The sequence below is a fragment of the Accipiter gentilis genome, chromosome 9 (genome assembly GCF_929443795.1).
Source record: "Accipiter gentilis chromosome 9, bAccGen1.1, whole genome shotgun sequence".
Taxonomy (NCBI): Eukaryota; Metazoa; Chordata; class Aves; order Accipitriformes; family Accipitridae; genus Astur; species Astur gentilis.
Window position 1 is genome coordinate 6,700,363 of NC_064888.1, and position 25,005 is coordinate 6,725,367.

At 39.8% G+C, this 25,005-nt stretch overlaps 1 protein-coding gene across 11 annotated transcripts in view; it reads left to right on the top strand.

The window, feature by feature from the left end:
• Nucleotides 1–25,005, top strand: part of PCDH15 (protocadherin related 15) — an 858,619-nt gene that overhangs the window by 521,407 nt on the left and 312,207 nt on the right. Inside the window, exon 3 of one of the 11 annotated variants that reach the window (XM_049810551.1) lies at nucleotides 997–1,140. The exons of the other annotated variants lie outside the window; for them this stretch is intronic. The gene's annotated coding sequence lies outside the window, so the exon portion shown is untranslated. The remainder of the gene's footprint in view (nucleotides 1–996; nucleotides 1,141–25,005) is intronic. 11 annotated transcript variants of the gene reach the window in all.

Consider the following 25,005-nt stretch of genomic DNA (forward strand, 5'->3'; position numbering starts at 1 on the left):
GATTTTCAAAGTCCTGTTAATCAAGCCAAATGTTATCTTCCACAGCTTTGAGATTTTTTTTTCTTCCTTTATTTGCTTACCACTTTTCACCATTCCTATGCTGCTCTACATTTTCTCCTACTGACACAACTGTTTAGGAAAATACAGCCTGATGAAAATAAATCATCAAGTCTTGACCTTCTGGGTATCCGTCTCCAATTCATACCATTAGCACATTCCTAGTGACAATTTTATTCCTCTGATAAGCCCATCCTTTCTTCTGTAGCTGTTCTGAGGAGCAGTGGTCAACTGTAGGGGCAAGGATTTTTGATCAAGTATTTGCTGAGGGAGGAAGGGTGCTGTCAGCTGTGAACTCTGAAATGCTTTTATGCTGTTTTTTGTCATGAGTCTGCGCTGTTTTAAGACCCAGCTTGATTCACTGCCCCTCAGGACAGAGCTCTTTTGTGTATAAACCAGGTGGTTTATTGTTGTTTGTGGTACTGTAGTGGAGGGGCTGTGGCTACAGTACTGAATGTGTTCAGAATAAAAACGACGCCAAACTTCTACAGAGTGTGAGGCTTGTAGGGCGTAATTTTTTTTCCTTGTGTAATTATTTTATGCCAAGTTCTAAATCAGCCCAAATGTATATTAGTTCTTTTACAGAGGAATAATTACACATGGCTGCTGCCAGGCATTAAGTTTTATTTTTCAGGATGGTTTATGAGACCAATGAAAAATCTGGCAAATATTGCTTCTGAAATGCACTACTGAGCATTTGTGTTGGGCCTATTATTTTGTCACTGTCACAACAAGGTGAAGTTTAAAAGAGCAATTCTGTGATAAATTATCTTTCCCAAAAGGAATTAATAGTTTTTGAAAAGGGCATCCCTGAGGAAACCGGTAGCTGAGAGCGCCACCTAACTTCTCAAGCATGTCTATATGTTTTGATAAGTTTTCTTTGGGTTTTGGGGTTGGGTTTTTTTTTGATTACTGGTGTTTATTACTCTTCACATGCAGCTCCCCACTCTGTTTCATGCATTCAAGACTTTTCATCGTTCCACCCAGTGTACGAAGGGGTGGGGTGAGAGCGTGCAGCTCTGGCAAACCCGGCAGCCTAAGACATAGGTCGTGTGCTCGTCCTTCCCTCTCCGGTTCTTTCTGGTAGGTAATCCTCACTGCTTTGGTTCCTCCTACCTCCTTGCATTTTCACTTGTTTGCTCACTCTTGTTAACACCTCTTGTGTCTTCTCCCTTTTGCAATCACAAATCTTATTAGGTCCCTTTGGGGATCCTTTTGTGAATTATGCTTTCTGTCTGCGTTTAACTGTTGAATGTCCTAATCTCCTTCCAAGTCTTGGAGCCTGTAGGTTGCTTTGTCTGTCAAAGGTCACTTTTTGTCAATTCCAGTTTCCAGAATTAACTCTGCTTACCCCACAGACCAGAGACCCCTGGAGAATTCAGTTCTGGCTTTGCAACTTAATCTCTTGTTTATTCAGTTTACCAGACATCATTATTCATCCATTTCTTTGATTCCCTTTTTGCTTTGTGTTGATGTAGCTCCCAGGGTTGTGGGGTTTTTTTTCCTCTCTTCTCCTCCCAATTATTCTGTGGCTTTATTCTATTGCTTCAAAGTGATTGAATTTCTTCTTTGAAATTTCTAAGATGAAATTTGCCTTTCTTAAGGAAATGTTTAGTGCGTTTCACCCGACTTAAAGATGTGGCAAAGAATTGGTTAAAAAAAATAATCAAGCAAACCTTAAATCAATGGAGATCTGTTTTCCTTTTATCTTCCCCGTCAGCTTTATTTTCCTTTTTCTGAGCTGTTACTTCTAATGCATTTATTCAGCTTTGTTTCCTTTTTTCTTTTCCCAAAATGCTATAAGTACACTAGTGTTTTTGTATCGCTACGCTCTTCCTTACAATTTTGCACTCGGCTTCAGAGGTGCTACTTGGATGTGTTAAAACAGGAGAAATTTGGAGAAGTACAACTGAAGTCATGTGTCGATGAAATGCATTGGGTACAGTTGAGTGTCATATAGGTGGCAATTTTTTTTGAAGCTCAAGTTTGCTGTTCTTTACTAAATATGCAGATTTCTACAAAAAAAAATAAATATAGTTTATTCCTTTTAAAATACAGGTAAGAAAAAAGAAACTGAACAGGTACTAGTACTCTGGTTTCTCTTTGCATTCCACTACTTTTAAAATTTTTTTCTGTATGGATTCGTTCTTCAGTGCAGCTTAAGTGCAGTGCCATATTTATGCCACAACTCCCTTTTATTTCTTAGTAAAACAGTCATGACTCTGAGAGCATGAAAGACGAGCCGCTGAGCCCACACCAGCCACGCCTTACAGACTGTGGTGGTACCTGGGTTTCATTAGCTGTTCAAGAGCGTTAGGCACATAAGGCAGACAGGCAGTTGTCGGTTTATGTATCAACTTGCCTTTCGTCTATGAAAAATACTGGTAACAGGTCTCTAGCTGGTACAAACCAAGGCTGTTCACCAGCTGTGTAGGTTTTCTGAGAAATGTCTTGATTTATAGAGCCAAAATATTTGCAGGTGTATGATGATGTGAATGTGTAATTGAATTGTATTTTACTATTTCAAGATGGTATAAATTGTGGAGACACGCTTCCTTTTTCTAGAAAGGCTCATCTGTGGGAGAGGAAACATCCAAAAAGGTTATTGTCCCTATTCCAGGGGAATTCAGTGGGTACAGTGTTTTAAGCGATTAACGTTTTTCTTGCACTTGGCCTTGTGGAGAATATTTATTATCCTTTTATCATTGGATCTTTTCTTGAGTATGGGATTTGGAAACCTGTTTGGTAATATTGGCTCTTGATAGGATGTGAACCCTGTGTATGTGCTGCTAGGAATTAGCTTTCTGGAGCAGATCCCCCCCCAATAATCTACGGGTAAAAGTACTGGGAAAAGCTATGAACTGCTGAAGCTGAAATTAAGGTCACTCCTGCTTTCTGAAGTTGGCCCTGTTTTAAACAGGGGCTTGGACTAGATGCCTCTGGCAATCCTTTCAAAACTAACTTATTCTATGATTCTGGGCATAGACTAAAAACTGCCTTATTAGCAAGCAGGATGGTTTGTTTGTAATGCAAATTTATTTGAATTGTTTGCATCTTTTGAGGGCATAATGTTCTACAGTCTCCTATGTTGATCATTAAGGAAAAGAAAAATAAATGAGATGGTGTGCTCATTGTCTCATTGCTATTTACTTTTCTCTTTTACCAACAGCTCTAAGGAAGTTGTATTCATTTTTTCCTCCTCATTGTTCCTAATTCATTAGGAATGAAATCGGTATAATATTGAGATATATTAAATTTTAGTTTCTGTAAATATCTCTGAATACAGTAGCTCCTGTTTTATCTAAGCTTTCTTGAAAATCTCTGGATTGAGACCTTATTTAGAGAGACAAGCTTCTGATGTGTTAAATGACCAGGGGTTTCCTAGGGCAGCTTTTGGATGTTCTGTGCAGTAGCTTTAGGTATTGCACACCTTGTGGCTGGTAACATTTTGGGCACATCCAGAGAAATTTATATTCTGGATTGTATAGGACAACTGGTAACAGTCCATCTTTGCCCTTCGTTACAAATCAGAGCGAATCATTTTTTACTCCTGAGGTAGATGAGGGTTGAAGTACTGAATCAAAACAAAAAAGAGCAAGTTAATTACCATTGAAATAATTCACATTAAAGAGCATTGCAGTTCTAGGACCTTCTGTGATGACACTGTGTGCGGCTCCTGGAGGGGGGAAGTATTTTGTGCATGAGATTAAGCGCTTGCTTGGGGGTCGCAGAGGGTTCATGTGATGGCCTATTGGACTGTCAGTTTGACACTTAGGTTGAAATAAAAAAGGTGCAGTTGAATTTACACAGCATCTTGCGTCGGATTAGCTACTGCTAGTTTGATTTGTAGAACTCTCTCAAATTCTGATTTACAGCTCATTATTCTTAGCTAGACAAGAATTATGGCTTTAGAAAAGAAAATAGGAGCAACCATTGCCAAAAGAGGCCTGCCAGCACTCCCATAGAAATGTGAAGGAATTTCAGTAACAACCACCTTGTTGGATGATGAGTTTTCTAGGTAATCCAAAAAATTACCAAGTGCAGTTATTCTTAAATCACTTTGAACATAAATACTCTTTTCTCACTTAAAGCATAGTTGAGGATGGTTCTTCGTTAAAGGCAATTCTGATCAACTGGAAGCCTTGCTGTTGCAAATGGTGGTTTCCAGAGGCAATATGGCATTCTCTTTTAGTCCTAACTCAAAACCATTTTTTACGCTGTTTTTTTTCATGTTCTTATTTATTCATTTGATGCTGCTCAGAAGAGCTTTAGGGAATTAGTCAAGAACCTAAGCCCTCTATATGCATATTTTTCTAAATATTTGGGATGTCGCTATATTAATGCTGGACATTCGTATGAGATTCAGAATGATATGTGCTGTAGGTATCTGGGAATCAGCAGCCCCCAGGCAAAAATCATTATAAATTCAGGATGTTTTGTTTTATTTGAACTGGATGACAAACTACAATATCAAAAGGGATGGGACAAGCGGAGTCCAGTGTCTGGGATGTTTTTTATCACAGTGGAGGAGAGCTGGTATATGAAAGGATTCAGGGTTATGAATGTCAGTGTAGCTATTGAAGTAGATTTATATATTCATAGGTCAGTATTTAGTCACTGTGATTTTTTTTTTTTTCCAGTTTAAATAATGCTATATTAGGAAATAATTATTTTTTTTAAACTTAAAAATGAATGAGCTAGATAAATGAGATTCTGGAAAAACGGTTGGGCTGTAGATGAGAAACAGAAAGGGGTCAATCAAGAAAGAAGTCTTTGATCAAGACATCAGAAAGTGAAAGCTATCAAAATCTAGTTGACTGACATCAAAATATGTATTAAAAAGAAAAATATTTTTCAGCAAAGAGAAGAAAAAGTATAAATGAAGTGGGATGGCTGTGCTTTAGGGAGGGGATCAAGATTGAAGATGGTCTTAGGTATTGCCTCAAAGATAAATGCACACTTTTTCTGGGTTGTAGTTAAGGAGGACCATGCTGAAATTGAGGGCAGGGGCAGGACAGCTGATGAAAAGGTATGGAAGCAATGGAAGTGACTGCATTTAGGTGGAATGAAAATCAGCTGTCTGTCCTCAAAACAGGAGCAGCAGGTAGGAAAGCAGGTAATTTTCATTCCACAATAGCAAAAGAGCTGATGCATGAAATCACAGATGAGATGATGAGGATTTTAATAAATCTTTCAAGCTTGGCAATAATATATGATTAGACAAATATATTGGCATATGTATTGGCTGAAGAATAGCAAATATAACATACTATTTTAAGGAACAGAAATTATTCAGGACCTGATTTCAATGGTAAGTGAGAAAAAGCAAAAGCATGACAGTAAATACAATCTAGGAAAATGAATATATTGCTCCATACCAGATGTGACATCAGTCCATGACTTTCGGCAACAGAAATTATAGTTTAAAGAAGTCAGGTTATGTGCACAATTGTAGATGAGTGAGAAAATTGTTGCAGGATCAACAGCCACCAGTGCTGTTTAAGGGAGAAGGATCAGACAGAGCAATTCATCAGAGATCTGGTTTGGGGCCAGTCATTTTTCGTGATGCCACCCGTGGCAGTAAAACCGCACACATCTAGTCTGTTCTCCTGCTTAGTGCGAGAGACAATTTCAGCTGGCGTTTTCTGTAAGAAACCTGAAATTATTGGTTGAAAGAGCATCTAGTTTACACCACCTATGCATGGGGGAACTTCTCAGATGCCAGTTCACTCTTCTGCTACTTTGCAACTTAGGATATCAAACAGCTTTATTGATAAAGATATATTTATAAGTGTCAGAACTTGTCCTTCTTTGGTCTTTTAATAGAAAATTCTAATTCTGTCCCTGGTGGCTGGAAGTTGTCTGGCTGCAAGAGCATTTAGGCAAACCTTGATCCTCCCAATCAGGCCACTATAACTCGTACTGCGTCGCTGTCTTCAAGGCTGCTTTGCAGAAGAGATCAGCCTTTTATCTTGAGTGGGTATGAACTCCTTTAGTAAGCGTATTCCTTTTTTGCTAATGACAATGAAGGAAGTCTCCTCTGATTCCTGTGCAATTTCTGGAGTCTATAGGAGTGATTTTGTATCACCACAGTTGAAGGGTTCCTGTGCAGCAGGTGAATATGCAGCACAGTGAACCTTTCCCTGGAGCTTACTGTGACAGTAACGACTTGGATCTGCTTGTCCACATGGTGTCATGTTATGCTAAACAAGAGGAGGAAGACTTAGCTCTGCGGGATTTTATCCTCCTTACCTGTGTGAATTACGTTGCATAGGTTTCAGACTCTGTTCAGACCATTGTCCATGGCTGGGATCTGAATGGTGTCACCGTGGAGCCTGTTTCAAGTTTTTGCAACATGACTTTACTTAATTCCAAAATGTTTTTTCTGCTCTGAGGTTTGAAAACCGAAGCTTGCTTATCTCCGGAAGCATCTGGTCACTGTGTCACTATATTTTTACTAAGGACAGTCAGTTAATGCTGTTTATGTATTTCTTCTCTGTATTGTGTGACAACTTCTTTGGGTGATGACAAGCACACTTTACAGCAATAAGCAAATAGATGTAAAGTTTTATCTATACAGAGAAGCAATGAAAGAGAATGGGTTTGTTTTCTGGTGGTGCACTCTGCAAGATTCTTAAACTTTGTTAGATGACTCACACAATTTAATTTTTCTAGGTCGAGTGGAATAAGATAATCTTAGCAATGTACTTGAGGACTGGGCATAAACTGTAATTCATTCAGTGGTCTGCAAGAAATACAGAATCTTTTACTCCGGAGCTTGTCCTTCTCCGGCGTGGCTATTGACCAGTTTGGACTATTTGGTGTGGTGTATGCACTGATGTATGCGTTTTCTCCATCTTTGGTTTTGGCTGAAGAGGTCTTCCAAGTAAAACAGGATTGGGCTTTGCTAGGTAAGCCATAAAGTACAGGTGTCAGATCTGCAGCTGTGTGTTGAGAACAAGAACCCCGACTCTGTTTCCAGATGTTTTAGCAATTCATTTGAGGCAAAATTTGAAATATTTGTCTTTTGGGGTTAGATTTCAGTGAGTTTTTTGTTAACTGTATCTTATCTGATAGGGCAAGAAGTTGCCCACTGAAGGAAGAAAAAAACAGGACGAGATGGTTGATGTTTATGATGTGATCTTCCACACACTCATGTGTTTCCACTTGCCCTTCTTTTCTGTGGGAATAGAAAAAGACTTTTGGGGTTTTGTTTTGTTTTCTAAGTCAGATAAGTAAAAGTTCATTTGTCAGCAGTTTTGGCTTTGCATGCTCCAATATAGGAGTTTTCTGGTTTTTTTTTTTGTTCCATGTCCTATTTAGAACATACATTAAGACCGCTTTCATGATTTAAAGGCTGTTTCTCAATAGGACCTTACAGCCTCAATAGGATGTTAAATGTTCATATATCTGAAGGGAAGAGGCTTTGACGAAACCATTAGCCTCTTGCCCTTGCCTTTGTCCATGAAGGAATGCACTTCACAGTTAATTTCTCCCACTTTTGTAGAAGCAAGGCCCTTCTGCAAGGGCCTTGAAAGAAGAAAGTCTTAATGTCTTTTCCACAACATTTAGCTAATGTTACTTTGGATTTTTGTTAGACTATGAATGCAAAGGCATCTGCATTATTTTTTTTTAAGCTGCGTATGCAGCAAAAGCTATCAGATCTTGGGTGCATTTTTTTTGCTCAGTAGCCACAGGCTGTGTATTTTAGCAGGACTCCTCATACTCCTGTGCCTGCTGCAGGTTGCTGGAAGGGATTGCCTGCCTCAGCGCTGCCTGCCTATTTGGCATGAGCTGCTTAGGGACGACTGCCCTGGCTTATTAAAACCCTCTCAAGTACAGCTCAAGCAACATCAGTATCATCAACTCATAACATATTACCACGTTAAATTTGCAAACCTACCTTATGGAGTTTGTTTCATGCTTTTATTAGGCATTAATGCTCCTGTTGAAGCATCACAAAGCAGCGTTGCTTTTGGAAGTGTAGTCCCTCAGTCAACAGGGGCTCTGAGACTCCTCTCTAGGCACTTAATTAATCTCAGGGTTGAGCAACTATTTATCTTTAGATGTGTTGTCAATATGTGTGTTTGCTACCCCTACCTCTCCTGCAGAGTGCCCCGGCTTTTAAGCATCTGTGGCTGAGAGGAGCTGAAAGTGAAGGATGTGCTCCTCTTTTGTAGTGTGGCTGGAAGGTGGGCCTGAGGGATACTGCTATGGTTATTTAAAAAAAAAAAAACAAAAAAGGAAAACACAACCAAAAAACCCACCTGGTAACAGTGGACTGCAAAATGTATTTCCATAAGAAGAATGCATGTTTAAACAATGCATACGGTAACTATCCTTATGGAGCTTTTAGTTTATTGTGATGTCGGTTACTTTTTTCTCCCCCCCATTGGAATATCGTATGATACTAATTCTAACTACTTTCTGCTATTTCAGGTTTTTTTATTAACAGCATTTTATGGTAAACCATAGGTTTTCAGCTGCCTTTAGGTTAATGGCAAGCTCTGTAAAAGGCACTTAAAGAGCACCTTTCTTTGACCAGACTGCAATTGGGGAACACGCTTTGTTCAGGTCCCTACAGACTACTGCTTGTTATACATTATGTGTTAAAGATCTGGAAATGATATTTCTTGCCTGTTGTTGAAAGCTCTCTCATGCATTATTTATCAAACAGTAGGTGAAGACTTCAACCTTTTTATGATAATTGATAGTGTTTAGAATACAAGATTACAAACAGTTCCTGAGCACCAGTAAATGCCAACATGGGAGGTGTATTATCAGGACGTGTTTTTCATAGTTAATTCAAAATATATATACTTTATTGGGCCTCACTGAGTCAACATGGAGGGGTAGAGAGGAAATAGATGATAAAACTATATGTTAATAGCATTGCATGAGGCTTTTCCTGCTTGTGTTTTACAGTACTCGTTCAAACTACATAAACTGTATCCCTTCCAGTGTGAGATAATAAGATTAAAGATACCCTCTGTGGGTTTTACAGCTTGTTCAGAGTGACTGCTGTGCTTCCTTGAAATCCAGGATCTTCATGCAACACTTCCTTTGTATCACCTGGGGATTTTAAATAGTTTTAACATTAGGTACAATTAGAATTACCTCATGTTAATCAGCTGAATCCATTATGGTCAAGAGGAACAGTGCTGCCACGGGAGAGACTTGAGCTCACAGGTGACCGTACAGACCTGAACATGAAAAGCACCTCTTACTGCCCAATTTGCAGCGCTGGTTGGTGTGTGAGCTGCTGCATTATGGTTCTTGGCACTGCCTTTGCTTATGCCAGGTTTCTGCTCCAAACAGTCCAAGTCCTCCTTGTATTTGGGCGCAGTCAATACCCGTTTGGAGTTGAGACTTGAAAAAACGTAGCTGTTAAGTTGTACTATCAGTGTAGGAAGGTTAAGTACAACTGAAGTTACTAAATTGTAGCTGTAAACAGACGAGGGATTGGGTGATTATGAGGTTGTAGGTGGTTTGATTTTTAGTATCAATTTTATGAAAAAAAGATGAATGCTGGAGGAGACTCAGTAAAAAAGTAACTTCATACCCATGAACTGTTAATTCAGTTTCATAGAGCTGAAGCAGCTACATGTTGATGCCTCATTATTTTTAAATTGAATAAGAGGTTTCCTTTCATTAATCCTTTATTCTGTAGACAGATGGGAAATGGTAGTTGCTTTCTTTCAAGGGCAGTTTTGCCCAACTGGCAGCACATGGAAAGTTAGGAGGTTTTTTACTATTGAAACATGGTGTAGCATGTTAAAAAACAACAACAAAACCAAAACCAAACCAAAAACCAAATCCCAAAATAGATACCTTAATTTGAAAAATGTGCTGCTTGTTTTTGTTTTATTTCTTTATAATCTGTGGCAAGGTTTATGTTAGTTTTCAGTTTGGATAGTTGTATAACTGAAAACATGCCTGGTAGGTGTCAGATGTAAGTATCTCAAACTAAAAGGTAATGCATGGGTGCCAGTTAGAGGTCAGAGCAGTGAAACAGCCTGAAAAAGATCATTATAAACCTGAGGATCAAGCTGATCCTCACTTGAGCTCATGGCCAGTAGTGGCTGTGCTTCCCCTGACTTGCCAGTGGAAGTTCTGCCCCAGGCTTGGGCTGAGCTGGGAAGAGTTGGGTTCCTGGGATTGTGGAGAAATGTGTAAAACAAAAGTGGGGAACCTGCTTGTTCTGGGTCAAATGTAGTTTATGACTTAATTTCGTATAACCAAGGGCTACAATTTTTTTGTGTCTGTGTATTTATGGAATAATTATCCGTTTGTCCAACAAAAGATAGAAGTGAGTGCTCTTTCTGTGGCCTACAAATAGTGTTCAAAAGATCTGTTCATCCCCTGATAAAGAATTCTCTCTCTGCAGCCGGTTAAAGCAGAAGTCAGAGCAGTCCAGGCTGTTATTTCATATCTTCCTTTTGCCTGCTAGTTCTCCTTTTGTCTTCTACCTTGTTAAATATCTTGTATCTTGTGTATGCTGGATTGGTAAACATTAGAATACACTGAAAACGCATATTTACTCTCACTTCAGTACTGATTTTCACTGTCCTTCTCATTCAGCAGCTGGGCATAGCCCTGAAACTTTTTGTACAATTTCTATTAGCTCTACTAAGCGTTTAAGCAGGCTGAGCAATGCGACAACTGTGGAATAGCTCTGTGTATTTTATGAGTTCTAGATGTTGGTCCAATTTTTTGTACGTGACTGCTATCTGTTAGGTTAAACCCGCAGAAATGTAGAAGAAAGAAAAAAGCTATGAGTTGAGATAAGCCTCTCGCCCTTTCCTGCTTCATCCCATCAAAGACATCAGGGTATTAGCGAAGGAGAACGCTCTTCCAGCTCAAGTCAAAATATAAACCTTACTGTTAGATGAGTGCAAGGATGAGACTGAGAGCTGGAAAACCAAAAAGTGCTATAGCTGGCTGAGTAGATTACAAAGTTGCTGTAACTTTCTTGTCTCTCAGGTTATGTGAATATCCTCACACAGCGCAGGTTTTAGTTTTCCATACAGCCTTTAACGACATTTCTGTTGATGAACAATCAAAAAGTTAAACATTCCAATTCTATAAGAAAATACACCTTCCTTGTTCCTGTGGTGAGAATCCAGTCTTGCTGGACTGTTGTTCTCCACAGTGAAAGCTGTTTCTGGCCTGGTGCCTTAAGGCAGCACAGGCGTCATCAGGCGATTCCTCAATCTCTGCTCGATGAAGTTGACAGTAGGAGTTTCAAAGCATTTCTTATGATACCAGATGTTCTCCAATTTGGTTGCTGGTCTGGTCTTTTCTCTGAGCCCTCTTGAAGGACTTGAATTAATTTCATTTTGCGAGTTACAGACCACAGGACTATAGACCTAGTATTCCCGCTTGGCTGTGCTAATAACAAATACAGTGGTAAGAGAACCCTGCTGGCATCCTCCTTCTTCTCTTGGTTACGATGGACTGCATCGGCCCTTGTGGACAATGTCCTGTCTCCAACAGTGGGTGCAGGCAGATGCCGCAGGAAAAATGGGCAGGGAATGAGACTATGTGGTATTTGTCCTGAGTACGCTCCGAGTCTGCAACTGTTTTTGTTTCAAAAAGAAAGATTAGCTGAGGGGCTCTGCAGCATCTTGGTGGTGGCCAGACCCTTCCTGGTCACGACACTGTGCATTTCCAGAATGTTTCTGGACCTGGAACTGTGTGTTTATATGTAGCTAATGTAGTGATTTCGTCCTGGTTGTATTTTGAGACTTCGCAGGTAACTAGCTCTCAATCCTTTTAACTTTCATCTAGTTTATTTTCATAGTTTCATAATTAGCTTGTATGGTATGAGGCTGTGGAAATTGAAACTTAGTAAGTTGCACTCCCTTTGTCATCCAGGCTTGTAATTTGGTTAAAAATAGTATGAAGTTGGTTATTAGTGTTTTTCCAAAACCCCATGTTAATAGGCATAATTATATTTTTATTTCTGTAGCATGCATTGAGTCTTGTATGTGTGCTAGCATTGTTTTTCCTAGGGTCAACATTCAACTGATGTATATGTTTACTGGGTTTAAAGAATAGCACAAGAATGCTTTGCTTTCCTTGTGTTTCAGGATTATTGCCAAGTGACGTGAGCGCTCGGCTAGCTCTTCCAAAACACCTCCGTGTCTGCATGCTGGGACCAGAGGCACAAATATGTCAACGCTTGTTTGACATTGCCCTCTGTTACAATGTCAATAATAAGTGTTTTGTCAGCATCTTGTGACCAAATCACTTTTTTCTGCTAAAAAATGGACATATATTTAATAAGTCCTTCTGACTTTTCTCATCATCTTGACAGAGATGTTAAGCAACACCAGGGTTCAGATTTTTTGCCTTCCATAAAACATAACAAAGAAAGATCTCAAAGCTGTTTTCAAGGGTTTAACTTAGTCACGGATTTCTCCTGGGGTCTTTTGTTTCTCTCGTGGGTGTTGTGAAGTGTTCCCTCTGTCTCTCATTAATTTCTTTGTCTTCATTAGCGTTCCATGGCTTCCATTTGCTAGAGTGTTTTTCTTTGCTATGTCTGTGCTGACCAAGTTGGTTTGGGGTTGTTCGGGTTGTTTTTTTTTTTGTTGTTTTTTTTTGTTTGTTTGTTTTGGGGGGGTTTTTTTGGGTTTTTTTTGTTTTTGGTTTTTTTTCCCCTGATTGCTACATTGAGGGTATTGCGCTAATGGGTTACATGCCTGTGTAACCTCTTAATTTTAAGTAGAAAATACATCTTACTGTTTTGATGAGAGGTGTCTGTTATTCTGCTGATGATTACAGATACCTAAAGGGAAGACTGTTCTTGCTTTGCTACTAGAAGTTGTTAAAGGCTTGCTGATGTTGCGTGTTGGCACAAATTCATATGTCAAAGTTAACTTAGATCAATGTGTTCAACCTCACCAGCAAAAGTGTGGTGGTATGTTGAGGCCCCCATATTGCTAAAAAGGGACAAGTTTCTTCAAATTTCCCGTCACTGCCTTACTGGGCAATAGCTGAGATGTGTGATCAGCGGCTTTTGCTAGGGCAGGTACTTCCCCCTGTTACTACATTTCTATTTAAAGATTAAGGTGAAGTAAATTTTAAGGTTATGGTCATATAGAGACGTTTGGCATTAGAATTTTGCGCCAGTCAATGTAAACTGTTTTACACCTATCTATTTTTTTAAGTAACTTAAATATGCCCTTACAACATTTTTTTGTGAACAGTATTATGGCTAAGATAGGAAAACCTTAGCAGCAGTTTGACGAACGGTTTAAAGAGTTGTGCTGTCCTCTCGAGCGAGGTGAAAACATAAGTCTGACACCAAAAGGGATGCAAAGCCAAAGAAAACAAAGGCAGCTAACCAAGTGTGACAGCCCTGTCCTCTTTCTGGTCATCCCTTGTCAGTGAAAGATACAGCTGAATTAGAAATGATTAATGGAGATTGTTAGAAGCGTGGGAAAAAATCAGCAGCAACGTAGATTAAAAATCTTCAGATTTTTGAAGTACAGAGGGAAGATGAAATGCCAAAGGTATGGGAAAGGTAAATAAATAGATGTAGTGTGCCATGGACACCACTGTCCATATGAATGAGGTCTCCACTGACTGCAGAGGCAGCCTAGGGCAGCCCGCTCCTGTGCACATACCTAGATTGTTCCTGCCCAAATAAATCAAAGTGAGATGCATCTCCTCTCACTTTTCAGCGCAGATGTATCTCAGTGGCGGGGGTAGTTAAGGCCGTCCAGTCAGTAGAATGAAAACGTAGCTGGGATTGTCATCATTGCCTTGCTTCATCTCGTTTATCAACATAATCTACTAATTGCAACTAGTAATCTACAGCAATGTTATGGTTGATGGGAAGGAGAGAGAACCAAACAGCCACAGTGTCTGATGCCGGGGCCATCTGCCAGGGTATCCTGTCTCCAGGAGTGGGCAGAACTGGGTTTCTGTCGCTGTGCAACCGGTAGAACTACAAACAGTGTTGCAGATAAAGGGCTGCTGAAGAGTATATAAAGGCAACATGTTTGAGCTGGCTTTTTTTTTTGTTTCCTAATCTTCTGGTTTGGGGGTTTTTTTGACCCCTGTTAAATGCTGGACTGCTGCTTTTGTAGAACCTGATTGGAATTCCAAGGTCTGATGCCTGAGTGTAAAGGGCTTGCTTGGAGTCCAGTGTATTTGTATTTAGAGTTCCCCACCCCGATATGTGTGTATCTATGTTTGTGTGCGCTGACTATATAACCTGCAGAAGACTCTTAACCCTTTTCTTCTGTTACTTTGGAAGTGACATACATTATTTGTACTGTGTCAGCCAGAGTGACAGAGATTTAGGTTTCTTTCGAAGGTGGTGGTAGGTTTTCATCTCGCCAAGGAGGGGAGTCTTCCAAATGCCTCGTTTTCTAGTGCTTTAATGTCTTTGTGATCCTGATGTTAATCAGCCTCTTTAGAAGTCTTCCATACAGTTTATTTCCAGTGTAGGTGGATTTCCAGGTGTGCTAAAACCTGTTGGGAAACAGCAGAGTGAACCCTGGTGATTGCTGGAGCCCACCTGACTCTGGTAGCAGTGTGGGGCAGAGCTCCTTTCCAAGCATTTGTGGAGTAGATGTTGACTCATCCCTTTACCAAGTCTTGTGCCTCTCTCAAAGCCTCGGTAGGTCGTTACTACTGCTTTGGACAGATGATGTAACCTTCCTTCCACTGTGTGGTATGCCGCCCTGTGCTGAAGGAGAGATGAGGTTTGAGGGTGCACCTCCTGTGGGTATTTAAGGGAGAACTCCCCCGTCAACAGGGAAGGGACAAGCGCACTTGGTGTATGGGAGTGTATGGGGACAACACGTACTGAAGTGGACTGGTTGACGGCAAGAAACTGGTCAAGAAACTGGTCTGTCTCCCATGATGTTCATTCAGTTAATTTCCAACTTGAGAAAATTAAAAACTCGTGATTCGGGTTAGCAAACTTTTGATTGTGGTCTCACTCTCTGGCTGAATGAGCAGTAACTGAATAGTCAGAATAGAAAGAGAAGTTCATAAGCAGTATGGAGGCACCAATACTGGTAAAGAAAAAAGTGTATATAGCACAACTCACGTTAAATAAAACCAGCAATAATAATGGAGAAACAAACAAGAAAGAGAACTTGGATTTTAAATGTGAAACAAAGGCATGAATAGAGAATAGGACATTTTCCAACTTAAACCAAGAGCTGTATTTTGAAACTCGAGGTTGACAGGTCATTATTACAGAAATGTAGCAAGCTGTTAGCATACCAGTGTTTAAATTCCTGCTGTACTAAGTGGATTTCTCTGCCCTGTTTGAAAACCCCCTCTTCCTCTTTGATTTGTATGTACTTGAAGGCCAAGAGACCTTTGGTATTATCTTGTGCTTGCAAGGACAAAGTTAATTTCCAGCTGTTTGTAATATAATTCACTTTCTCTGTATTAATCTATATCAATCAAATTTACTAACTTCCTTTATAAAAGATATTTATGTCTACTCAGAACACATCCAGTTAAAATTGATTGCATCTTAATTGCATCCAGTATGAAATATTTTTTTTCCTGGTAGGAGCATGGGAGTCTTAAAAGGAGAGAAGATAGAGAATGTTGTCTGTACCAGGATTTAAATAGCATTTACATTGTGGTTGGGAGAATAATAACTTTGGAGTTGCCGTCTGTACTGCTTAGGGCAGTGACCAGGCTCCTTCCATAAGTGCTAGTACTTAGCCAGCAGTATTATAGGATTGCAGGGTGAAAGGGCATTCGGAGCTCAGTCCTCATGCAGTGTGGAAGAATGCCTGCCATTTAATGTTGTTCTAAAAGCTGGCTCCATTTCATGATTACTTTTTGATTTACAAGCTTCTTTGCTGACCCCCTGTTGTTAGAGAAAATGGAGCGGGCTGGTTGCGGCACAGAGGATTTAGGTTCAAGTCTGAGAGCGCTACCCTTGTGTGACCTACCCATCATTAACGGCAGAGTGAGAACTAGGAATTACTTTCTTTGAAGTCGTGATGCATTGTCCAAGACTTGTCTGGTAAATATTCTTCCAGCAAATTGAGAGGTGTGTTGTTATCATCAGGTGCAGAGCACACCAGAATGAGCCATTACCTGGGTGATCTTCAAAATTGCTGTCAAAATGAACTCTCAAAAAATCAGAGGGGAGGCTGCTGTGGGAAGAGTCACATTGCTAAGGTATATTTGGTGCTAAGACTTGGACTTTGTGCCATAGTAGAAGATAATGGAATTAAAAAAGAAAGGAAAAGCTGTGGGTAATACTCCTTTGTGTACCCTGTCTGAGCTCCTTGATCCAAATACAACCCTAATAAAAGGGGATGAGGGACCTTGAAATAGCAGGAACATCTCCAGGCTCTGCATCTCTCAGCTCTAGTGAAAAATGTCTGAAAAAGAGGTGATAAAATTGAGCGTGCTGATAGTCCCGCATTACAGATACTTCAAGCTTCCGGAGTGTAGGGTAAAACTGCCTCTTTTTTCTCAGCGATGTAGAATTGCTATGTACATTCATTGGCCAGCATGTGTTACATGGTGAGTTGATATTACATAAAGACTAAACATGGTATGTTTAAATTTAAGGCTGTTTTCATAAATAAAACAAGGTAAGTAACCAGGAGGTAAATAGCATGCTTATGGCTTATGTTGTGGTAAATAACGTTTCATGGCTTTATGACTTTTAATAGTTGCCATTTAGGAAGGATTTAACTTAAGCCAAAATGCCATTTAAAGTTAGAAGTCTGTAGGGACTTGAGGAATGAATGGTTTTGACAAATGAGCAGTTTGAGGGAATTCATCTTCTGTGGAGGAAATTGTTAAAACTCAGCTTCCTCACACAGGGATAGGGTAGAATTTGATTAACTTCAGGTAGAAAACAATGAAGAAGTGCCTTGGGAAGTAAGATTTTATTCCAATTAGACCAGCCAACCAAATACGCAGATTTTTAATACTAATGCTTGAAGTCTTAAAAACTTTAGCAGCATAGTGAAATCTGTGTGCTTTGGACATCTGAAATTACTGTTGTAACAGATGCATCAGAAACTTTTTGGAAGGTAGAGAATTCATGGGCTTCTTAACAGCAGGAGCAAACGAGATGATAGTAACAAGGTGGGTTGTTTCCAGTAAGCGCTGAAGAAAGCACAGAGTTATAAATGGAAAATAAAGCAACAAATGCAATAGCACTTCCTTAGGCTGCAGTGTCATGCCTGGAAAGGGAGAGCTGAGTATTTGTGCCTTGCCTGCCAGCTGGGCAACCTGGGAGGCTGAGAAGACAGAAGATGCAGTAAGTGAGGGCAGGCCGTGGCCAGCCCATGCAGAACCGGTCCTGCAGCAGCCAGCCCAGTGGCCTGCTGACCAAGGCATGGTGCCCGAACCTGGTGGTAATTATCAATATGCCACGTTTTAATAGAACTTTAACGAACTCTTTAATGGTATCTTTATAGAAGCAAATAGTTATTTAGGTCTGTAGGGTAATAAATGGTAGGAAAAGCTTTAACTGTTTTTCCTAGCAGGAGAACTAGGAGCTATTGTGTGCAATTACTAGGTTGCATGATCAAGCAAGCAAAACGTTCTTGTAGTGCCTCATCAAGCTGTGACACCTGCTGCCCCAAAGTGTTAGAAAGGTGAGCGAGCTCAAAAAAGGAATTGCAGTCATGGAAAAAGGTATGTCTAGGCCCTTTTTAAGATCCCTGTAGTATGATGGCCCAGCTACACTTGCTGTCTCTGGATTTTTTTTTTTTTTCTAAATTGATGATTATAGGAACCTTGGAAGTACAGCAAAGAGTTTCCATCTGCACCTAGTAAACGAGTCAGATCTTCTCCTAATATTTGCTACCAATTGCTGTTGAAGAAGGGCTGTTGGGACAGATATGTTTGACCTGGGTGTAACCTGACTGTGCAAAGGAGCCTCAGGAGCTGGTGGGGTATGTGTGTCTGACCTTGCCCTGGGACCTTGCTGTAAAGAGGGGAAGCTTTGAGGCAAGTAGGAGGTGACTGCTCAGTTATATCTGTTGAATGGACCAACAAAAAACTCTGCAGCCTCTTTAGAAAGAGTTGAAGAAGGAAGAAAGCAGGAAGAAATAGAATGCAAACTCTACTCAGCTTAAAAAAAAATTAAATTTAAAAACCCCTTTGCACTTGACAATGCTGGGATGGATTTTTTTTATATTTCCAAGAGGAAACATAAATGCAAACTCTCAGAGGATGAAAATGTACTAAACTAAAACAGTAAGTAGGAACAGTTGTAGTACATCAAAGTACGTATGGTAACTTTCTGGTGGAAATGAATGGGTATGTTGCAGAAAGTTTCTAGCAATAACAAGATGAACACAAATAATCGCAGCTGCCATAACCAGGGCTTGGGATTACTCCAAGATAAATGTATAAATCTAGTGTGATTGTGCCCCAGAACGACTTGTTAGTTGCTTTACACTATGGTAAAATTCATGCTTCTGGCAAACTTCCTTTTTCCCTTCTACTTGCAACAAAAATGAACTGTTTGAATAAAAACAACCACCCTTCTATCTTAATGGAAAATCCAGTTAACTGCCACAGCTGGGCACTTAATTTTAAGCTCTGACTAGATAATGAGCAATTGGCTGTTAGTTGCTTGTTAAATGTATAAAATATGTAAGTATGTACAGTATCTTTTAACTTCACAAAGAGTGTGTAGTTGAAATCATTAGCTTAACCGCTCTGGTGAAACAACGTAATTTAGGTGAAGTTTTCATATTGTTTACTGTCTAGGAATTTTACAGTGGTTAAAATAACTGCATTTATTGGGCATTGGTGCATTGACTGATAGGACAAAAAGGTGCTCTGTACACCTTGCAGCTTCTTATTTCCAGGCAGTTACATGCAGTAAGCTCTGACGATGTTGTTCTGGTACTATACAAGTCCTGAGGTAATTCCTATTAGTGTATATTTTGCCTTTTACAAGCTGAGTACCTGTGCACTTGAGCAAAAATAGGGTGGTGAAAATAGTGCATTGCTTCATAGCTCTAAGTATGGATTTTTCACTCCTTATTATGGACCCGTTTCATGTGGCCAAGTTAATCTGTGGCACAGTATTGTCACATTTAAGCTTTAATTTGTAATAAACACATTAAAGGTGTCTAAGCAAAGAGCAACTCCTCTGAGATGGCTCATCGGAGAGAACTCCTTCATATTGGATTTTTTCTTTTAATTGAGCTAGGAGCGTGAACTCGGGTCTGTAAGGAGAGGCAATAGGCCTGCCTGGCTGTGGCCCCCTTGCTCCGTGCTTACGGACAAATGTGCAAAAGGTTTAACTTGCCATGGACGTGGCATGGCGTGTGCCAACTGATGGCCCATACAAAAGGGTCATTGTCTTGTAATAGGCTTTGTGAATTTGAAATGTGTTAGCTCTTCCTTTTTGCTTTTCTGTGCATATAGAAGGACGTTACCTATGGTCACTTTCATAACTTCTGTTTGAGGTGGGTGTCTGATGGATGAGAAGGATGCTGCTGTGCTTTTACGGTTTGTGAAGAACAGATAGGGGCAGAAAAAGAAATACATGTGCAGTGTCTCTGTTATGTTTGAAAAAAAGTGGGCTTTTTTTCTTGTTCTGTATCACAAGACAAAGTGGGAAATTTTAGGTAAGTATACTTGGGGACAGGGAGAGCAGGCTACAGGAAAAAAGGAAATTTGTCAGCAAGAACTAATTAACCTGTTTAGAAGAAACATATGCTCTGAGGAAATACTGTAAAAAGACAGTATTAAAAGGGCATCAAGTAAGTTATCTTTCTGGAAGTGCTGATTTCGTACCAAGAATGTGGTTGAAAGAGTGGCAGACCTCTAAAAGATTTTATCTGGACATTTGTGAAAGCAGTTCACAATAAGCAAGGGGCATTTGGCAAGCTGGGCAGAGAGGCATGAGTAAGGAAGATACTTTTTTTTTTTTTCTTAATGAAGAAGTCTCAATTAGGATAGAAGAGCAGCTGGCTGGCATATTGATCATCTACAAACTTAAGATCACAGCTGCTGTCGCTTATAATACTGACTTGAAAAGCCATGGTACGTCTCGGTTGTGCTCGGGTAATTCCCATAGTAAGATTGCTTCATCCTATGTACCAGGAGCATGGATAACTACGTCTGCATGCCAGCCTGCTGTTGCCAAAGGACTTCATGGAGGAAGAGCTAAAAGAGCATCTTTGTAGGTTTACTATTGAATTTTTGGTATGACTTGAATAAAGTGACTCAAAAGAAAGCCAGCTGTAGAGAAAGCAGACTTAATTTGTTCAGTTGCTGGTGGAATTGCTTGTTCTGAGCTGGAGCAAGTCTTCACTGAAAAAGCTGCTCTCTGCTATTGCATTTTCTTTTTGCTTTCCATACAGCTGAGAATGGAGCCAAATCTTCTCCAATTTATTGTGGAGTGTTTTGGTGGGTACTACAGCAATTGCTGACATGGGAAATTCTTCAACCCTTGGATTGTCTCTGTCTGATTTAGCAGCTTCAATTAAACAGGCCAGTTAACTCCACAGCAAATAAGACGGAAGATTTCAAGAAAGGCAGGATAAATTATTCCTGTTGGAGATTATTGTAAATATTTTTACATAAGCAAAAGACCCAGAGGTGCATAAAGTATTTGGGGGGAAGTTTCCCTGGGGAGTCTGTGGTAGGCAGTAGCAAAGATCTCTTTGCTGCTATCACAGACATAGTGAGATTAAGAGTGACGGGGAGAATTACATGATTTTCCTGTGAATAGTATTTTTTAATATGCATGGGTAGAAAAAAACCTCCCAACTTAAATTTTCATATAACAGCAAAAGACTTTTCCAACTTCTTAATTGAAAGTGATGTGAAATCTGAAACTAACTTCTGTGTGTTTCTTTTGCCCTTGCACTGAAGAAAAAAAAAACCCCAAAGAAACCAGAAACCAAAGCAAACTTTCAACAGTCAGAATGTAATGTTCTTAATTTGAGATTCCAAAGCAAGCTCCCTTCCTTTCCCCCCCACAGTTTAAACATACTGCTTTTAGACTGACCAGAATTACTGTGGAGGCTGGGGGTTTTTTTGTTGTTTGGCTGCCACTACATTTAAAACAAAACCAAGCAAATAAAACCCCAACAAAACAAACTCACTCCACAGTTTTAATTCTACCTGTATAGTTTAACACTGAAACTGTTCATGCACCTCTGATACATGGGAGTGACTGGAAAACACCCCTTTACAGTTAGTAAAAACAATTGATGAGAGTTTGAATTGAGCTGTTTCTTGGCTTGCGGAATGACTCGATATTGGTGCTTTTGGTTGATTTGCGTGTAATCAAGATTAGAATTTGAATCAATGTTGTGCTCCTGTATGGAGGTCAAAAATTTTGACTTTTTCCATGCAAACAGGAAATAATGCTTTGTCTATTGTGGACAATAGCAGTTGATGCCTTTGGATCTATGTAAACAGCTGACAAAGTGTCTCATTAGCATTTCTCACTTTTCATTTTCTTTTAATGATTACAAAAAGCAAATTGCCACTTTAGAGATATCATCTCGCACCAAGCCCAGTGGAATTCCCCCATATAAGAGTTGGGCACTCCAACAGGCTTTAGAGTGCCACCACCACCAAATCTCTGTCTTTCCTTTACAGTATCTTTCTTTTCATTCTTTCTAAAAAATGGCCCAGGAGTCATTTGAGTGGGTCTCCTTCAGTCTTAATTGCATGTGTGCAGTTTTTATGGTATATGCCCCCATGAGATAACATCCTCTCAGTGATTCTGTTCATCATCTAAATTAACATATTCAGGCATACTACTTCCTTCAGTTTACTCTGACTTCTCGGATAACACAATTATCAGTAATAAACTATGTTATTACTTCCTCTGTATGCCGTTCAGTCAAATCAGGTGACGTAAATTTATTTGTGCAAATGTCCATTATTCTCATCTCATTCCTCAGTGTGCTTTTCAGGTCAGTTCAAAGTCAAGCAAGTTATTTCAGCTTTGCAGAGCTGATCAAGAGTTTTTCTGCCAGACTTCTGACTGTGGGATCAATTTTCTGCCCAAATGTCCATTAGGTAAATAGCTTTTCATGGCACATTACAAGTACTGCTCAACTACCAAGGTGTTTTCATTATTCAATATTTATTTGAATTTTTTTGAAGTATTGCACCCAGTGCACTGAAAACTCTGCTTAGGTGTTTTTGGCAATATTTTATCACACCCCATCACTCTCTTTTCTGAAAATCAAGTTGACTGTATTGTTCTAAATGTCTTTATACATCTCTTCCCAAGCTGGAGGCATGATTGCCTTCCGTTACCACTGAAATATTTGGGAGTCAAGATGTTGATTTGTCTTATGCGGAATAAAATTTGTTCCTAGCCCCATTTGGAGCGTGACATGTATCTGTCACCAGCAACAGGACTTTATGAATGTTTAAACTGAAACACTTTTTTTTTTTTTTTTTTTTGACTTGTAGCTACTACTATTCAGTTGTTCACTTGTGATCTGAGCCAGAAATGCTGTCATTAAAGTCTTCATTAAAGGGTCACAGCTGAATTGTTTGGGGGGAAGTTAAATGCTGAGTTTGAATATTGTGGTTTGGTTTCATTTGCACTTACATTAAAACAGTTTTCAGCATTAAATTTGCATTAAAAATGCAGAGATTGATAGCTAAGTGTGGATTGTGAACACTGTAATTAATCAGAATAGCCAGTGATGTGAGACGATGAGGTGGAGTGCAGCAGAACATTAGCAGTAGTTTTGACCAAGAGGTCCACAGCTGACAGCCATGGTGGGAGCCCATGAAGAGGCCAGGAGCAATCCAGGGAGCTGCTGGATACCTGTAAATCCCAGCCAGGGACTTGCGTACCTCCGTTGGCAGGTAAGTGCTGTTCTCTGCAGAGACTCCCTCCTGCTTGCCACTCCCTCAAACCTAGTGTGTGTCTAACCCCCAAATCCCACTGGTTTGGCCATAACCAGGAATGGTGAAGACGATAGCTTAAAACTAAGACGAGAGTGCTCCATAACGTCTATGTAAGTGAATGTAAAGAAGGAAATTCGAAGTACTGGCATTAGGGTGAACAGCAGCAAAGCTAGGAGCAATAAAACCAAGTAGTCTTTGTACCTTCAGCATAGAGATAGAAGTGGCAAAACTATTAGCCTACAAAAATCTTCTGTTCCTAGCTCATTTTGCTGAATGTGTGCGTGTAGAGGAAGAGATTTCTTCTCCAAAGTCATCCTCTAAGCTGCTGCCCGGTCCCAATACTGCAGCTGATGCAGCAGTAAATGGGTTGTCCGGCCTGACTGATGGTGCAAGAAAGCAGCCCCTTCCTGTCTCCGTATGTGCAGAACATCTCTGCAGTGCCTGGACTAGAAGCTGAAGTCAAATAGAAACAAAACAGCGTGGATGCAGACCATCAAAGATACATGAAGAGAAATGTGTGTGGCAAATAAAGACCGCAGAGAACCACACATCCAAGAAGAAAAATGGTAGGATTAGTTGTACTAGTCAGATTTTATTCTAACTGAATTTTGGACCACTAAGTAGAAATACTTTTGGAGTCAATGCAAGATTTCAAAATATAGTTTGTTTCAAAAGCTAAACAAGAAGGGTTGGAACAAAGTTAGCACTTTATATTGAGTGCAGCTCTGCCTAGTCCCTGAGGTCAGTTCTTAATGTCCTGTAATGGACTGGTTTTTTCTACAGTCATATTCATCTGAACAAAATACCGGTTAGTTTTTAAGCCTCTCTATTTTATTGCAAGAATGTACTGGAAATGACAATACTCTTTATAATAAAAAGGAAAAAAAAAGAAAAAAGCTAAAGGGTTTGAATGTCCATGAAGAATTACTTCTAACTTAGTTTATTTGCCTATGTAATCAGCTATTATTGTGCTTCTCAAATGACACTGGCTTTCCCTTGGGATACCCTGACCTCTTCAAGGATAGTCTTATGCAAACTGAGAAAAAAAATTAAACAGTATCTTTTGTAAGGACTTGTCAAAATGGAAACTAGCACTGAATATTCAATGTCAACTGCTCGGGGTAGGCAAATTCATTTAGATGACATGCTAATGATGCTGCAGAAAAGCAAAATTGGGGGGAAGGGGGCAGTCTTGTAAGAACAAAATTTATGGCTGAGTACATTGTTGTCTTCCTCTCTGAAAAAAATAATGCACTTCATTTTATAAATTATTTCAATTCACAGATGTTTATTTTATGTGCTTGGGAGGCAAGAGGGGAAGTAATACAGTTTATTAAGAGATAGTTTAATATACTGTACAACAGTATAGTTTATTGAGAGAAAGGATTATAGATCTGTGATACTGTTACTGCAGTAAATGTCATCAACGCAGTGCTCGATCAGCATATCATTTCTAGCTGAGAAACTAGTCTGGCTTGCCACCAGCTCCTTCCCCAGAGTTTTCTTTGAGCAGATTTCCCAGGCTCCCTGCGCCTCCCAGGGCTGGGCTTGGGGTAATGTTGCTGTCAGGATGTCACTGCCCCAAGCTCTGCTTTGGTCTTCTAGTGCCTGGGGAAAACTCCCCCTGTGCCCCAAAAGGACAAATAGTTTCTTTGCAGTTCAGGGCAAGGAGTTTGTGTATTGGCTCCAGATATGCTCCCGGAATGCCTGATGTGTCTCTCCCTGGCAGTTGTGTGTGGCTGTCAGACAGAGCGAGCTGGTGACACTGTGAATGCTGTTGTTCAACTTTATGTGTCATTTTTTGTTTGTTTGGAGTCAGGCCAGAATAACTCAAGTGATGTAACTTGCAAGTAGCTGTAAGAAGTTATTCTGATAAGAAAGGACAGTGGAGAGCAGTTCTTTTTTTGTTACATTGGATAGCTATACATAACTTGCTGACTCCAATATATTAAAAAAAAAAAACAACTATCTAGGTTTTAGTTTATGTCAAAGCTAGTAGACGTGTGCTTGGTTTAAAAAATGAATTTTGGAAAGCAGAATATAGTAATAACGATGCTATACGAGGTATCTCATTACTCCACACAGTGC